The 6,045-nt window shown below is 48.3% G+C and overlaps 1 pseudogene; it reads right to left on the reverse strand.

Moving 5' to 3' along the window:
• Positions 1-3,777: 3,777 nt before the first annotated feature.
• Gm35960 lies at positions 3,778-5,747 on the reverse strand (annotated as a pseudogene).
• Between the last annotated feature and the right edge of the window lie 298 nt (positions 5,748-6,045).

Below are 6,045 nucleotides of genomic sequence, written 5' to 3' on the forward strand. Positions count from 1 at the left end.
ACCAGGGAGAGGGCAGGGGGAGGGAGGAAGGGAGACTGCAGAGTGCCAGAAAGGGGGAGAGTGTGGGGACAATGGCTTTGGTGCTGGCACAGAAGTATGTTCCCATCGGAGGCACGGCAGCAGTGTGAACATGGCCTCCAGCACCCCACGCAGAGAACATCTCTGCTCCGGTTGGTTACACAGAACCACTGTTATCGGAAATGTGGCCCTAAGCCAACCACTGGTCAAGCCAGGTTCCAAACACAGTTTGCTCTAAGGCTCCAACCTTAATAGCACATCACGTTCCCAGTGTTTCCAGAATGCGGTGACCTCACAAGCAATCTCAGGTGGAAATCTGGCAGTGGGCTCTCTGAATGGGGGACTGGATCCCGCCTGGTTGGATCGCCCTGGTCAGTTCTCATGGAACAAACACCTGGAGCAGCTTCACCTTCCAGGGAAGGGAGTAGCTCTCACACATGCTGTGGCCTGATTCTCTTCCTTTAGAAACACTCTTATACTTACATTTGTTTATTTATGCGATAAGGTCAGAGGGTCACTTGAAGCTGGTCTGCTCATTTCAGTGCGTGGGTTCTGGGGATGGGGCTCAGATCTTCGGGCTTGTTTGCCATCGCCTTCATCCACTGAGCCATCTCTCTCACCTTTCTTTTGCATAAAGGGATGTAAGATGAAGACTCACTGGCACTGTGTATGAGTGTGTGAATGTGTGCGTGTGTGCATTCATGTGCACATTCACATACACTCACACATGGGGTTGATGGTGGATGTAATCCACATTAATTTTTGTTGTTGTTTTGTTTTATTTTCAAGACAGGGTTTCTCTTTGTAGTCCTGGCTACCCTGTAATTTGCTTTGTACATCAGGCTGGCCACAGACTCGCAGACATCCTCTTGCCACTGACCCCCAAGTGCTGGGATTAAAGGTGTGCACTACCACCACCTGGCTACTCCAGTTTTCCTGACAGCCTTTCACCAAATCACTGAGTTCACCGATGTGACAAGTCTGGGTGGCCGTTGGACCCCCGGGATACTGTCTCTGTACCCTCTTCTCAGCACTGGAATTACAGACACATGCTGCTGCTCCCAGCTTTTAAGTGGATACCAGGGATTCAAACTCCAGTCCTCACGCTTTCGCTGCAAGCCCCTCACCGACTGTGCACATCTATCCTCAGCACATCTTCTAACCTTTATGCCCTCCACCTCAGCGGAGGACCTGAGGCATCCAGCTATGGTTGTATCAGGAAAGGCCTTGCTGGTGTGAAATGCATGATTTTCTCAGCGGCTTCACACGCTCCTGCTGTCCATCCAGTCCTGGATCAGAGCCCCGAAGCAGGCTCACTTTCTTCCTTGTGCTGGCATCCTTCCCGTTGGGGCTCAGCCACTCCCTAAGACCATCTCTTATCCAGAAGAGGAACAGGGAGGGGGAAGCAGAGCTTCCTAAGCAGTAACAGGTGTGGCCCCTCCCACAGGGAAAAGTAGCCACACGAGACCCCAGGGAGACACCAAGTGTGGGAGTTACTTCCCAGTGATGAGGGACAACACCTAACAGAAGCAACCTAAGGAAGGAAGGAAGGAAGGAAGGAAGGAAGGAAGGAAGGGAGGGAGGGAGGGAGGGAGGGAGGGAGGGAGGGAGGGAGAGAAGGAAGGAAGCAATGAGGGAAGGAAGGATGGAAGGAAGGAAGGAAATAAGAAAGGAAGGAGGGAAGGAAGGAAGGAAGGAAGGAGAGAAGGGAGAAAAGGAGAGAAGGAAGGAAGCAATGAGGGAAGGAAGGATGGAAGGAAGGAAGGAAGGAAGGGAGGAAGGAAGGAAGGAAGGAGAGAAGGGAGAAAAGGAGAGAAGGAAGGAAGCAATGAGGGAAGGAAGGATGGAAGGAAGGAAGGAAGGAAGGAAGGGAGGGAGGAAGGAAGGAAGGAAGGAAGGAGAGAAGGAAGGAAGGAAGGAGAGAAGGGAGAAAAGAAGGAGAGAAGGAAGGAAGCAATGAGGGAAGGAAGGAAGGAAGGGAGGGAGGGAGGAAGGAAGGAAGGAAGGAAGGAAGGGAGGAAGGAAGGAGAGAAGGGAGAAAAGAAGGAGAGAAGGAAGGAAGCAACGAGGGAAGGAAGGATGGAAGGAAGGAAGGAAATAAGAAAGGAAGGAGGGAAGGAAGCAAGGGAGCAATGAAGGAAGGAAGGAAGGAGGAGGGAGGGATAGATTTGCTTTGGTTCACAGCTTAAGGGTATATATAGTTCACCACGGTAGGAAAGGTGTGGCCACGGGACCGTTAGGTGACATTGCATCTGCAGTCACAGAAGAGAGAAAGATGAAAGTTTCTCTTTTTTATTCAGTCTGGCATCCCCACTGTATGATGGCGCAGCCCACAGTTAGGTCACCCCACCTCAGTGAACCCATTTAAAACTTCCTTGTAGACATACCTCTGTGGTGACTCTAGATCTGGTTAAGTTGACAGTCAGCATTAACCTGGTCATCTAAGCAGGATAGTCTCCCGTCTGAAGCTTCTGTTTAGCAGCGACTGTGTTTCATGGACAGAGGAGGACAATTTGGATGGTTGGTAGCTAGGTAACTGTGGTGGTTTGTATATGCTTGACTCGGGGAGTGGCATTATTGGGAGGTATGGCCCCGTTGGAATAGGTGTGGCCTTGTTGGAGTACATGTGTTACTGTGGGTGTGAACTTTAGACCCTCACCCTAGCTGCCTGGAAGTCAGTCTTCTAGCAGCTTTCAGATGAAGATGTAGAACTCTCAGCTCCTCTTGCACCATGTTTGTCTGGATGCTGCCATGCTCCTACATTGATGATAATGGACTGAACCTCTGAACCTGTAAGCCAGCCCCAATTAAATGTTGTCCTTGTAAGGGTTACCTTGGTCATAGTGTCTGTTCACAGCAGTAAAACCCTAAGACAGTAACCTTGTCTTCCTTGGCAAGTTTCTTCTGTCTTAATCATAGGGCTGAAACTGATGTAACGGCACTGAAGGGGCTGCAAAAAGCACATCCCACTCTCTGGAGCCACAAACCGATGGAAACCCTTTAAGCAGAACTAATGACACCATGGTGACTTTAGCTGAAACAGAGTCAGGAACCATTTTCTTTGAGAAGTTCTACATTCTTGTCGGACACACATGAAAAAAAATCGTTTTGACTAAAATCAAATCTTTATTATTTTTTTTATAACTGTCTTAGTCAGGGTTTCTATTCCTGCACAAACATCATGACCAAGAAGCAGTTGTGGAGGAAAGGGTTTATTCGGCTTACACTTCCATACTGCTCTTCATCACCAAAGGAAGTCAGGACTTGAAATAATCAGGTCAGGAAGCAGGAGCTGATGCAGAGGCCATGGAGGGATGTTCTTTACTAGCTTTCATTCCCTGGCTTGTTCAGCCTGCTTTCTTATAGAACCCAAGACTACCAGCCCAGGGATGGCTCCACCCACAAGGGGCCTTTCCCCCTTGATCACTAATTGAGAAACTGCCTTACAGCTGGATCTCATGGAGACATTTCCTCAACTGAAGCTCCTTTCTCTGTGATAACTCCAGCTGTGTCAAGTTGACACAAAACCAGCCAGTACAGTAACTTATAAATGTGACCCAAATGTGTTCACCAAACTACAGCTGCTCTCTGATATTTATGGACCCTCTAGACATCTCATTGGGCTTAATTATAGGCCACTCACAGTAATGGCTTTTTAGTAGCAAGGGTGGCTTCATGGTCAGCCATTTTCACCCTTGTGAATGCTGCATTTCTGGCCGAGAATGCAGCACTCACTTTTAAGCTGTGCTGCATCCATTTTTAAACGGCATCAACATCAAAGGCACCATCTGTGCTGGCTGACATCTCAGTTTCAACTTTTGGTACACTGGCAGTCTTCAAATATGCCATCTCAATGTTTTCATCTTCGTCTTCTTCCTCACCACCTGAGGGTTCTTCCTCTGCTTCCTGCGACCATTAAATAAGTGGTTCTGTGTTGAAAGGAATCTCCTTGGGAACCTCCTTTGAGACACATTTCTTCCTTTCTTATTTCCTTCCTTCCTTCCTTCCTTCCTTCCTTCCTTCCTTCCTTCCTTCCTACCTTCCATACTTCCTTCCCTCTTTGCTTCCTTCCTTCTCTCCTTCTTTTCTCCCTTCTCTCCTTCCTTCCTTCCTTCCTTCCTTCCTTCCTTCCTTCCTTCCTTCCTTCCTTCCTTCCTTAGGTTGCTTCTGTTAGGTGTTGTCCCTCATCACTGGGAAGTAACTACCACACTTGGTGTCTCCCTGGGGTCTTGATCCGCTGATGATGACCATTCCTAGAAGGTCTTCCTTCCTCTCATGTCTCCTTTAAGATGCATGAAATCTTGGCGATGAGCTGAGCTTGATGCTATACTACCACACATTCCAGACTACAAAGCAGGTACCGCTGACCTTTTGGTTGTTATGACAACGTCTTAGGAAATGGTATCTTTGTTTCTTGATTTGCTCTCTTATCTTCTCATTAAAGAGAATGTCAGTCAAAACAAGAGGACCCATAGTTTTTACAACTGGTCTTTCTGCCTCAGCGATGACTTCTTTATCAGATGAATTACTAATGCTCTCTCTCTCTCCTCTTTTTTTCAAACAAAATCAAATCAAACAGGATATTGAAATGCTCTTCTATAGTGCTTTCCAAATCATCACTGAGTGTCAGAGCATCTACTTGGTCATTGGTTTCATCCATTTGGTGCCTCTGAGCTGGATCACTTGTGTCCTACTGCCTCTCCCTCCCCCCCCCCATCCTCCTCTTCTTCCATATCGTGTGGAGGAGGACTGATTTCATTTGGTGGTGGAGGTGGGCGACGTGAATCTTAATTCGAGCAGTCTGCATAGTGACAAAAAGTTAGGCGGTCTGCTTATTTGAGAATCACCATGAGTAAATTATATGTTACTAAGCCAAGGGATCATTACACCATTGAAGATCATATGGAAGAGGGTCATCTATTGCCACGAGAAAACATTCTCAATGTATTGGGCAAGCAAGGAAAGCAAACAGCAACTCAGACATCCTCAAGCCAAATAAAGGGAAGCAATCAAAGCTCACGGGGAAAGAGCTGCCCATCAGTTCTGAAGTGGAACATAAGGGACTAGGAGTGCTTGTAAGAAAGAGCTGCAGTGGATTACTCTCTTTGTCCAAACAGTTTCTGCCTCTTTGAGTAGACACTGCCTGAGTTAGTCAGTTTTCTTCTGTTACTGTAACAAATGTTGGAAACAATCCACCTACACAGAGAAAAGGTCTGTTGGAGCTCACTGTTTTCAAGGGTGGAGCCCACAGTCTGGTGACTCCATTGCTTTCAGGCCTGTGGGGAGACAGCGGGGATGCAAGGTGGCCAAATGGAAAGAGGGCTAAAGGGAGATGTTGGGGTTTCAGCACCTATCTTAAGGGTGTGTCACTGTGAGTACAAACCCTCTCACTGGACTTTACCTCTTAGAGGACACATCTAGAGCCACAGGCTGCCTGGCTTGAGAAGGCTAGAGTGTGGGTTTGTCCATTTCTTCCCTTCCCTTCCCTTCCCTTCCCTTCCCTTCCCTTCCCTTCCCTTCCCTTCCCTTCCCTTCCCTTCCCTTCCCTTCCCTTTTCTATTCTTTTTCCTTTCTCTCTTCTTCTGCCTTTCCCATGTCTGTCCTCAGCAGTGGTGGAGACATAACCCAGGTCTTAATGCATGCTGGATGAGTGCTTTGTACTGGTAGCACCCCAAGTCCCTTGGTTCGATGGCTAGGAAGAAAAACCACGTGGTACCTCCATGAGACATGCAGTAGGAGGCTGATTTCTCATCCAGGTTCCAGCTTCACAGTGCCAACTATTGCTGCACCTGACCTGGGATGGTTGTGGGATACCAGGGAGACAGATGTTAGTCATTGCAGACCAGGAACTGATCCCTTTCTCTGGTAGTGTGGATATTTTCATAAACCAAATGAGCCTGAACTGCCATGGTGGTAGTGGAGGAGGTGGTGGAGGTGGAGGAGGTGGTGGAGGTGGAGCAGGTGGTGGAGGTGGAGGTGGAGGTGGAGGAGGTGGGGATGGAGGAGGTGGAGGTGGAGGAGGTGGTG

This window comes from Mus musculus, chromosome 5, assembly GCF_000001635.26.
Source record: "Mus musculus strain C57BL/6J chromosome 5, GRCm38.p6 C57BL/6J".
In the NCBI taxonomy this organism is placed as follows: domain Eukaryota; kingdom Metazoa; phylum Chordata; class Mammalia; order Rodentia; family Muridae; genus Mus; species Mus musculus.